Raw genomic sequence first — 12,138 nt, forward strand, 5'->3', positions numbered from 1 at the left:
GCCGCTGAGCCTGCGCATCAGGAGCCTGTGCTCCGCAACGGGAGAGGCCACAGCAGTGAGAGGCCCGCGTACCGCAAAAAAAAAAAAAAAAAATTGTGCACAAGGTCCCAACACAGAAGCTCCCAGCCCCGCTGGAGGGGAGGGCAGGACAAGGGAGGCTTCCCAGAGGAAGTAACCCTGAAGAATGAGTAGGAGTTAGTCATGTAAAGGTGGAGAATGGTGTTTCAGGCAGAGGGAAAAGCAAGAGCACAGGTACAGAGGCCTCAAAATGGCTCAGGGTATTTGGGGATACATGGAACTTAAGTATCTCCAATATAGGCAATTGTTTAAGTAGGTGGCTGAAAGTTTTTTTAAATCTTAGACCTTTGCAAATTTGTTCACATAAATATACTGACAGATTTTTTTTTAACCCACTGTCATATGATGGATCCTGAGTTTTAACTGGGAAGTATGGTCGCTGTGGCTGACAGTAATCTCTCCATTTTCTAAAATCCTAACATTCAATTACTCAGTTTAGTCCTTAATTACTGCCTATCTTAGAGTGCTTTCAAATTGTTTTGTAATTATAACTTCCGTTTATTGAGTTCTTACTGTTAGGCATCGTGCTCAGCGTCTCATATTTGCCAACTCTACTTTCTCATCCCCCTGGACTTTCATCCCCCTCCACATACTGAAACATCTCCTATCAAGTCCCTACTGACTCACATCTCGCCAAAGACACAGGTCAATTCTCTGTCCTCACCCTTCTGGACCACTCAGCATTTTCTGACACTAGTTATCACTCCCTCCTGGAAGCACTTTGTTCTCGAAGTTTCCATGATGCCAGGTTCATCTTGTTTTCCTTCTATCTTCCTGCTTACTTAGTTTCTCATCAGCTCCTTCCCCTTTATCAGACCTCCAAAGTTAGGAGTGCCCCCAAGACCTAGGCTTCAACTCTTTTTTCTTTATTTATACTGTCTAACTAGGTGAGCTCATCAAGTCCTGTGGTTTTAAATACCATTCCTAGGCCAATGATTCTTAAACTTATATTTCCAGCCCCTGCCTTCTCCCCTGAACTTAAAACTTGTGTAAGTGTATATTTGATATCTCCATTTGGATGTTTGATAGGCAACTCAAAATTAAGATGAGCACTAAATGAGAAATTGCAACTCATTATCTCACATCTGTTCCCACTTCCTCATCCCCTCATTCCCCCAGGATTTATCCATCGCTATAATTGGCACCATCAGCCCAGTTACATAGGCCAGAAGGTCAGGAGTTGTCCTTGATTCCTTTCATTTCTTCATGTCCCAATCAGTAAGTATTACTGGCTTTACCTCCAAAATATACTCTAACGCATAAACTGACCATCTTTGCCATCTCTCTGCTGTAATCCTGGTCTAAGCCACCATCCAACCAGTCTTCCCATATCTAGTCTTGCCCCACTAAATTCATTCCCCATGAGTAAGTGGACTTTATTAATTTTCAACTCTCCTTCCCTATCTCGGAGTGCTTTTAAATGGTATATCAGATCACCTCGCCTCTGACTAAAACTCTGTAGTAGCTTCCCATTGCACTGAAAATAAACCTTGCCTTTACTTGCAAAACCTCACAATATCTCATCCCTGTTTAACTCTCCTGAATGGCTCCACCCTTTGCACACTATGTTCCAGCAACAGCAGCCTTCTTTTCATTCCTAAAGAGATAAGAACAGGTAAGCTCAGTCCTGCTCTAATGAATTTGCACTAGCTCTTCCCCTTTGCGTGGAATGTTGTCTCCTTATTGGCTATCTCTGTTTTGTTATTCAGATCTCTGCTTAAATGTCGCCTCTTTGGGGAGAACTTCCCTGACTACCCAATATAAAATAACCACCTAGTCCTTATGTATATAACATCACTTTATTTTAATGCTCTGTGAAGCATTGATCACCTCCTGATACTTTTAGTTCATTGTCCACACTAGAAAGTAAGCTCAGTGACAGCAGGGACTTTGTGTTGTTCATCACTAAGTCCTCAGCATTTAGAGCAGTGCCTGGCACAGCGCAGGAGCGTAATAATTGTTAAATGAATGAATGAATGAATCTACTTTCATTTATTTTTAATATTTTCTCCCCTTCAGTTAAAATGACATAGCCAAGATTCACCTCTTAAAGGGCTTAGAAAGGAGCATGAATTATGAAAGACTAATATTATTTAAATGTAAGCCCTGCTTTTGTAAACCAAGGGCAGGGAGCATTTGTACTGCTATGGAAGCATTAAAAAAGATTCAGTTGGGACTTATTATATAAAACATAAAATTAAATTGGAAACTTTTCAAGGAAGAACTATGCGTGCTTTAAAAAAGGATATTAACTTTGTGCATCATAAAAGTAATATGTGTAGGCTATGACTCACAAGAGGAATGTCTAGCCTACTCTTTTCTCTCTTCCTCTCCCTTCCCTATAAATATCATAAAGAAACAGCTGTGACAGGCACTTGAAAGAGCAGCTAACATTTTCTGAGAGCTTACTATGTGCTAGACTCTAAGAGACTTAATGGATTAACTTGTTTATTCTTCACAATAACCCTATGAGGAAGGAAAAATTATAATTGCCATTTTACAGACATGAGGCACAGAGAGGTTAAGTTACTTGCCCTGGGTCACACAGTTAATAAGTGGTGGAGCAGGACAAGTTGACTCCAGTGCCCAAGCTCTTAACCACCTACCATGCTGTCCTAGGGGATGGCATTTCAACGTGTCTGAGCGTTTGTCACCCCTATAGTCCTCTTCAAGACTACGGAGGAGGGTGAGTAAGGAAAAATACATGGGGGTGTGGAGTTAATGTCAAACCCAATAACCCAAAGGTTTTTCTTTTTTGTACCATGGACCCTTTTGGCAGTCAGGTAAAGTCTATAGATTCCTTTCTCAGAACAATGTTTCTACATACAAACATTTGGAAGCCAATTATATTAAAATATAGTTCTCAGAATATTAAATCAGCATTTGCTATAGTAATATACATCCTTATTAATGTACGAAATAAGACAAAAGGGAGGACATTGGCAGATCTAGTGACTACCATAATTTCATAGTAGTGTGAGCATAAATGCTATTTCAAAATATTTTTAACTGCTATAATGTGACATAGAAATATCTATTGGTATATCTGTTGGTGACAGTCACAGGTACAGCTAATACTACTATAACTTGTTGCCTACATTAGTAATGAAGGAATTGCTATATTTCTATTAGAGATTAGTTATATATATATATATATATATATATATATATATATATATATAATTTTTTTTCCCCCATCCAAGATCACAGGCCTCCTGAGTTCTGTCCATGGATATCCTGGGGATTATTTCAGCTGGGTAGGGAGGTCTGTGGGCCTCAGGTTAAAAATCCCTGTGAGCCAAACCTAGGAGCAGTTTTGGGGTAAACTGTGGTGACCCGCTGTATGGACAAGAAGTGGGTTAAGAAGAGGTCCAGGCACCTCACTGAGAATTCCTGGATTCAGTGGTGTGGACTGTTTGCCCCTTCCCATAAGCCTGTTGACTGACAATGGAAAATTAAATGAATTAAAACTTGTTCTGTGTTATCTGAGAATAATTCCTTAAATGTGTTTCTAACATTTCCTGAAACGCAGTATATTATTACACAAAGTTTAAAAATTAAAGCAAATTTGAGAAAAAACAGATACAAATGGATGGGAGTCTATTCTGGCACTTTGAGGGTTTATAGCTTTGGGACAAATGAGAGGCAGTACACCGTGACGGCAAGCCTTCCTCATTCTGCCACCCCCTACTTCCCAGTAACTTCAAAAGTGGTTAGCAGACAACAAAATGGAGATCAGAGAATAATTTCAGAGCATGTATGGGACAATCCAAGGTGACCAAGAAATGTACTGAAATCCTGCAGTGATTGGGGCACAGATCAGCACAGTGCAGATAGTAACATGAATGTGATATCACTTGTTACTACAATCTGAATAGTCAGAGGAAATTTGAGTTATACGGAACTTAATTCTACTAGGAAGATTTGTACTATTGTAATAACCATAATAGTTAACATGAATTGAATGTTTACTATGTGCTAGGCACTGTTGGAAGCATTAACATGAATTAACATATTTAATTCTTAGAGCAAATTTATGAGGTAAGTGCTATTAAAATCTACATTTTACGGTTAAGGAAACTGAGGTACAGAGAGGTAGAAGCATATTCTTGACTTGATTTAAATGTTGTATTGACTGTACACTAGCTGCTGTAACAACAAACTTTGATATCTCAGTGGCTTAATGCAATATAAAGTTATTTCTCTCACACATATGCCCAATAAGAGCTTGGATGTTGAGTGACCCAGACTGACGGAAAGGTCTATCGTCTTCGGTACACTACACCCAAAGTCACTCTGAGGTTTCTTGCACCATCCTGAAGGTGAAATACATTCAATTCAACTGGCCAGAATTCTCTTGCCTACACCTAACTGCAAGGGAGGCTGGGAAATTTAGTTGAACTGTGGGCCCAGAGGGAAACAAAACCAGTTTGGCAACCAGCTAGCCAGTCTCGGTCAAACTAACAGATCAGATAACTCTTCTGGTTCAAGCAGAAAGCTTCCCCTTTTTCTTTCAAAATGTGCTCCTTAAAGAACTAAAACCATTTTTTATTTCTGGCCATGTCGCAGGGCATGTGGGATCTTAGTTCCCTGACCAGGGATGGAGCCCGTGCCCCATGCAGTGGAAGCATGAGGTCTTAACCACTGGACCACCAGAGAAGCCCCCTAAAGGCACTTTTAGATGAGCTTAGTGCATGGCTTTTCTTTTTTAAGAAGGGAAAGATAATTATTTGCCTCTATGCTGAGGATATTACCACTAAGCAGGCTCTGAATCTTTCTACATAATTATCGTCAGAAAGCATGGCTTGAAATCAACTCTTTTTATATTCAAATATTGTTTTAGGTCGCTGTCCTCCAACATTTAATTGATTTATTGACAAAAAATTTATACAGCACATGCACTATGCAGTTACCTGGAAAGTAAAAATTTTTAACTAATTTATTGAGTTCTCTTGACTAATAGAGGCTAGAATGATCTTTTTTTTTTTTTTTTTTTGCGGTATGCGGGCCTCTCACTGTTGTGGCCTCTCCCATGCGGAGCACAGGCTCCAGACGCGCAGGCTCAGCAGCCATGGCTTACGGGCCCAGCCATTCCGCGGCAGGTGGGATCTTCCCGGACCGGGGCACGAACCCGTGTCCCCGGCATCGGCAGGCGGACTCTCAACCACTGCGCCACCAGGGAAGCCCAGCTAAAATGATCTTGACCACATGTGTGTGGAAGTACTTTGGGGCCTGAGGCATTATCTGTCCATGTGATTATATGGGTTAAGATCTATTTTTTGAGGAAAGTTTTAAGTCCACTTCCAAATGGCAGTAGGATAGCCTTTTTTCAAGCTATCACACTGTTAGACCCCTTACTTCTCTAAAAGATTGTTAGTCCTATCTTCAGTGCCATTGATTTTCAAAACAATTACTAATTAGCAGCAAGATCATTTCCACTCTAGTCTCTTGCCAGAGAAATGACTTCAGTTCTCTCCTACACATTATTTATCAAAAGCTCAGGTGAAAGAAGTAATATTCCTTGAGGATTACCTGAAGGATAAGTAATCCATCCATTTCTCTAGACATTCTGTTATCACTGATTCACAGCTGCTAGTATAAGCTGTGTAGCTGGATTGCCTCTGGTCCCTTATAGAACTGCTTTTACTGAGCTGAACTTTGGTTTTATGCATTGAAGCTAGTTCTGAGAGATGGCCCTGGGAATCTTGCTGTTGTGTTTACTGCAGGGATATAGTTGAGGACTTTGACCAGTATGTCACAGAGTGACTCGTGATGAAGGAGTATTTCTCTCAGATCTTAATACCAGGAAGCTATATTTCTCTTAAGAACTACTTCATTTTTTTTTTATTATGGGCACACTGGATTTCATAATTGTTCATATTTCCCTATTGCTCTGTTCCTGGAAGCTCAGAATCAAATATACAGCCCAGATCTAGTTACTGTTTAGAACTGTATAATATGCACTTTTGTATGTCAGTCCTAACAATTGACTTCGTTTTCCTTCTCCTGTTTGTCTTTACTTTTATTTTTTTTAACATCTTTATTGAAGTATAATTGCTTTACATTGTTGTATTAGTTGCTGCTGTGTAACAAAGTGAATAAGCTATATGTATACATATATCCCCATATCCCCTCCCTCTTGCGTCTCCCTCCCACCCTCCCTATCCCACCCCTCTAGCTGGACACAAAGCACCAAGCTGATCTCTCTGTGATATGCGGCTGCTTAAAAATATGGAACGCTTCACGAATTTGTGTGTCATCCTTGTGCAGGGGCCATGCTAATCTTCTCAATATTGTTCCAATTTTAGTATATGTGCTGACGCTGGGAGCACTGTCTTTACTTTTCACCTTCATCCTAATTTCTGAATTATTTCCTGTTATATTTCTATAAGGTGCTTCGAATCCTTTTGGGAACATATAAACTATTTACATGTTTCAGAATGTATTTGCGTGTGTATGTTTTTATATGAAGTAATGCTCAAATATTTGGAATAACAAACAAAAGATTTTGAGCTAGATATTTGCTTAAACACAAGTTTTACCTTGGAGTTCATGTTTGTTTCTTTCCTTGTACTTCACTGATTCTAACATCTGTCCTCCAATTCATGCTTTAAACCCCTCCCACCCTTACTTTTTCTCAAGCTCCTTTTTTTTTTTTTTCAAGCTCCTTCTTGATGGCTCCTCAGAGAGGCTTTCTGACCCCCGTTCTCTCTAAAGCTGATGTTTGTCCGCTACCTACCTCACCTCATTATTCTCCCTCCCAGCACCCTGCCTTTTTCTTCATAGCACCATCTTTTAAGTTCATTTTATTAATTCACTTGATAGTTACCTGTCTCTTCCACTAGAGAGTGAACATATGAGGGGAAGTACTGTGTTATTTGCTTCATCTAGGTCTTAAGATGAATGAATCAACGTTTCAGCCCCAAAACTGCAGAAAATCTCTTCTCACTCTTTTATACCCTAAGGATAGTTCCCTTTTCTGAACTCCTGAATTTACTCCAGTCTGACCACAATCACCCACCACATTTAAAGGCTTTGATTCTCTTTGTTTCATGTTTCAGGATGGATTTCCTCAATTACATTGTGAGTTTTTAATTATTTGGCTAATGGATTAGAGGAACACTGGAGGTACAGTCAGTAGTACCTAGATTTCAGCAAGGGGTTTAAATAGTCTCTTGTGATATTCATGAGGGCGATGATGACAGAAGGGCATGAAGGGGAGGTAGAAAGAGAGCTTACATTTATTGAGAACTATTTAGATTAGAGAAGAGAAGAACCAGTGAATGCAAGTGACAGGGAGGTAGATTTCAGCTCACTTCTTTAACAATGAGGGTAAGCCAAAAATAGAATGAGTTTCCTTGGAAGATCTTTCACTCAACAAAATGCACTGAGCACATTTCATGTGCCAGGCATGGTCCTGGTTACTGGGGACGGAGCATGAATAAGACCTGGTCCCTATTCTCATGGCACTGACAATCTAGGCAATCTAGACAATCTAGATGGGAAGAATCCATCACAGAAAATGTTCCATCAGGCCTGGAATCAGGGATTCTAGCCCTGGGCAGAAGCCAGATTCAAAGGTGGAAGAAGGAAGTGAATGTATGTTTTTTGAAGACTTAAAACTGTATATCAGACACCATTCGAAGCACCATACACAACCTCCACGTTCCCTTAAGACACACAGATCCTTGAGGGGAGGAACATTATACTGCTGTTCGGTTCCTCAGGGCCCTGAGTGTTGCTGTGCACATAGGAGACACTTGGTATTCAGTTGACAACTGATATCATTCAAGTGCTTCAATGGCAATGAGATGCTAGTAGCATTCTTGTGCCGGCACACAGACAGTAAAATAAAAATTAACAATGCCATAAAAAACAAGTTAAATTATTTGCCAGAGACCAATTTTTGCAGGTCTTGTCAAAGTTGGATATACACTCAGGACTTCCTGGCCTGCAGTCCTGGGCTTAGATTTCAAAGCCACACCTCTCCCTCCAAATACATGAGGTAACTATAATTGTTATGTAGCCAGTCATTACGGGGATGCTGGAATGTCATAGTTACAACTATGCCATCTGTAATAAGAGCCTTGATGAACGCTCTCGATACTATTTTAAATATGCTATGAGTTTTGTTTCCTCTGCCTTTACAGAAATGAATTGATTTTTTAAATTTAAGTATGGTTGATGTACAATATTATACAAGTTTCAGGTATACAACATAGTGATTCACAATTTTTAAATGTTATATACTTCATTTATAGCTATTATAAAATATTGGCTATATTCTCTGTACTCTACAATATATTCTTTTTTTTTTTCTTAAAGGAGAAGGGTCCCAAATCAGTTTTTTTAAAATAAATTTTTTATTTTTTTTTGGCTGCCTTGGGTCTTCATTGCTGCGCACAGGCTTTCTCTAGTTGCGGCGAGCGGGGTCTACTCTTCACTGCGGTGCACAGGCTTCTCATTGCGGTGGCTTCTCTTGTTGCAGAGCACAGGCTCTAGGCACGCAGGCTTCAGCAGTTGTGGCTCATGGGCTCTAGAGCACAGGCTCAGTAGTGTGGCGCACGGGTTTAGTTGCTCTGCAGCATGTGGGATCTTCCCGGACTAGGGCTTGAACCAGTGTTCCCTGCATTTGCAGGAGTATTCTTAACCACTGCACCACCAGGGAAGTCTACCAGGGAAGTCCGTGTACAATATACTCTTGTAGCTTATTTTTTAGGCTCCGGACATGCAGGCTCAGCGGCCATGGCTCACGGGCCTAGCTGCTCCGTGGCATGTGGGATCTTCCCGGACCGGGTCACGAACCTGTATCCCCTGCATCGGCAGGCGGACTCTCAACCACTGCACCACCAGGGAAGCCCTGTAGCTTTTTAAAAGTATTTATTTATTTATTTAGGCTGTGCTGGTCTTAGTTGTGGCATGTGGGATCTTTAGTTGCAGCATGCGGGATCTTTTAGCTGCGGCATGCATGGGGGATCTAGTTCCCCGACCAGGGATCGAACCCGGGCCTCCTGTATTGGGAGCATGGAGTCTTATGCACTGAACCACCAGGGGAATCCCTGTAGCTTATTTATTTTATACATAGTAGTTTGTATCTCTTAATCCCCTACCCGTATCTTGCCCCTCCCCCCTTCCCGCTCCTTGACAGTAATCATGTTTGTTCTCTATATCTGTGAGTCTATTTCTTTTTTGCTATATTCACTAATTTGTTTTATTTTTTAGATTCCATATATAAGTGATATCATATAGTATTTGTCTTTGACATTTCACTAAGTATAATACTCTCCAAGTCCACCCACGTTTTACTCTAGATCCAGCAGGGGGAGCCAGGTCCATGTTAATTAAAGGCAAAAACCAAACCAAAACAACACACCTCCCCAAAAAAACACTAAAAAAAACCCCCTTCTAATTTCCAAAGTATTCTATTTCCACCTTCCATTAAGTGTCCGTGAACAGCTCTTTCTTTCCTCTCTGTCTGAGAATTTAGGGCATAAAAATGAACTTAATACATGTCACAACAGAAAACTTACACTTCTTTGAATTCCCTTGAAAACGTCAGTATTCCATTTACCTATTTATTCCCACAAGCACGAATTGTTGCCTGCTCTGCCTGCTGGTCTGAGGCAGGACAAGAGGCAGTGAGAGTAGGGAAGGGTCAGACTAGAGATCTGTGATGGGGCAGCTAATAGGAGAGAGCAGCCACCTTCAGGGAGGAAGAGATCGTTGAATTGTATCTTGAAGGAGAGTTAAGCATTCTTCAGTCAGTCATGGTTGGAACTGGCATTCCAGACTGTGAGAATAATATGAGCAAATAACAGATGCAGTGTATTTGTAGAATTACAGATAGGAGAGGAGCAAGGTTGAGGGTAGGTAAGATAATTCTGAAAAGTAACCTAAGTAGAGTTTATTTCAACAGTGTTGGATAATAGCTAACCATAATAACTAATATTTGTGTTAAATAAATATCTAATATTCAGCAAATACTTATATAGCACTTAATATATTCCAAATGCAGTAGTAAGTACTTTATAACTATTAACTAATTTAATCTTCACACAATCTGATTATTCTCCCCATTTCCAAATGAGGAAACTGAGGAAAAGTGAGGTTGAATAATTTGCCCAAGGTCACACAACCTGGGAGGGGTGGAGCTGGCATTTGAGACCTGAAAGTCTTGCTCCAGTCTCTGCCACTGATCTAAATATTTGACCCTTGGGCTTTCCTGGTGGCGCAGTGGTTAAGAATCCGCCTGCCAATGCAGGGGACACGGGTTCAAGTCCTGGTCCAGGAAGATTCCACCTGCCGCAGAGGAACTAAGCCCGTGTGCCATAACTACTGAGCCTGCGCTCTAGAGCCCACGAGCCACAACTACTGAGCCCAAGTGCCACAACTACTGAAGCCCGCCCTCCTAGAGCCCATGCTCCACAACAAGAGAAGACACAGCAATGAGAAGCCTGCGCACCACAACGAAGAGTGGCCCCCCTTCACTACAACTAGAGAAAGTCCGCGCACAGCAACAAAGATCCAATGCAACCAAAAATAAAAATACTAAATAAAATAAATTTAAATAAATAAATATTTGACCCGCGTGATCTCCTTTAATTCTCACAACAACTCTCTGAAATCAGTGCTATCATTATACCCATTTTGTAGATATGGAAAGAAACATAAAGTTAAGTAATTTGCCTGAGGTCACACAACAAGTAAGTGATGGAGAAAGGTTTAAGCCCAGGCAGTCTGATACCAGAGCCCATGTTTTTGTGGTTGGTTTGTTTGCTTGTTGTTGTTGTTTAAATTTTGATTTACATTCAAAATGATTCCAAAGGTGTAAAGTATACAACGAAATGTGTCTTTCCATTACTGTTACCAGAGACCTAGTTCTCTCCCTAAAAACAAATGCTATTAGCTTCTTATGTATCCTTCTATACACAAACAAAAATATATATGTTATTTCCCCATATTATCACACAAACTGTGTATACAGTACATATTTTTCCACATTTACTTTATTTTTTATTTTATTTTTTATTTTTGGCTGTGTTAGGTCTTTGTTGCTGCACATGGGCTTTCTCTAATTGGGGTGAGCAGGGGCTACTCTTCGTTGCAGTGCACGGGCTTCTCATTGTGGTGGCTTCTCTTGTTGCGGAGCACGGGCTCTAGGCGCGTGGACTTCAGTAGTTGTGGCGCACGAGCGTAGCTGCTCCACGGCAGGTGGGATCTTCCCAGACCAGGGCTCGACCCCATGTCCCCTGCATTGGCAGGCAGATTCTTAACCACTGCACCACCAGGAAGGCCCCACATTTGCTTTTAAAACATAATGATATATCTTCTTAATGGCTGCACAGTATTTCTGTGTATGGATGTATTGTATTTTTGTTTTACCAGTCCATAACTGTTAGTTGGTTTCCAATCTTTTGCTATTATAAGCAATGAATGGGGGACTTACCTTGTGGTCCAGTGGCTAAGGCTCTGCACTCCCAATGCAGGGGGTCCAGGTTCGATCTCTGGTCAAGGGACTAGACCCCACATGCCACAACCAAGAGTTCACATGCCACAACTAAAGATCCCACACACCGCAACTGAGACCCGGCACAGTCAAATAAATAAATATTTTAAAATTAAGAAAAAAAAATGAATCGCAAGGAATAAAGACTTGTGTATCTGTAATTTTCCACAGGTGTGGGCCTATATGCAGGATAAATTCCTAGAATGTATTTACTGGTCAAAGATACCTGAATCTGTAATTTTTTTTTTTTTTTATTTGGCTGTGGTGGATCTTAGTTGCAGCACTCAGGATCTTCGCTGCTGTGTGCGGGACCTTTCAGTTGCAGCACGCGGGATCTAGTTCCCTGACCAGGGATCAAACCCAGGCCTCCTGCATTGGGAGCACGGAGTCTTAACCACTGGACAACCAGGGAAGTCCCTGAATCTATAATTTTGATTGAAGCTGTGAAATTGCTCTCTGTAGAGGCAGTACCAGTATATATGCCCTCCTACAATAGGAGTATCTGTTTCCCCATTCCTTTAGGATCACAGTGTGTTAAGTGAAAAATTGTTATC

At 40.9% G+C, this 12,138-nt stretch overlaps 1 non-coding gene across 1 annotated transcript; it reads right to left on the reverse strand.

The window, feature by feature from the left end:
• Positions 1-6,303: 6,303 nt before the first annotated feature.
• LOC136127710 (U6 spliceosomal RNA) lies at positions 6,304-6,410 on the reverse strand. The gene has a single exon (XR_010656165.1). It is a non-coding gene; the product is annotated as a U6 spliceosomal RNA (small nuclear RNA).
• Positions 6,411-12,138: the final 5,728 nt, after the last annotated feature.

This window comes from Phocoena phocoena, chromosome 8 (genome assembly GCF_963924675.1).
Source record: "Phocoena phocoena chromosome 8, mPhoPho1.1, whole genome shotgun sequence".
Classification (NCBI taxonomy): Eukaryota; Metazoa; Chordata; class Mammalia; order Artiodactyla; family Phocoenidae; genus Phocoena; species Phocoena phocoena.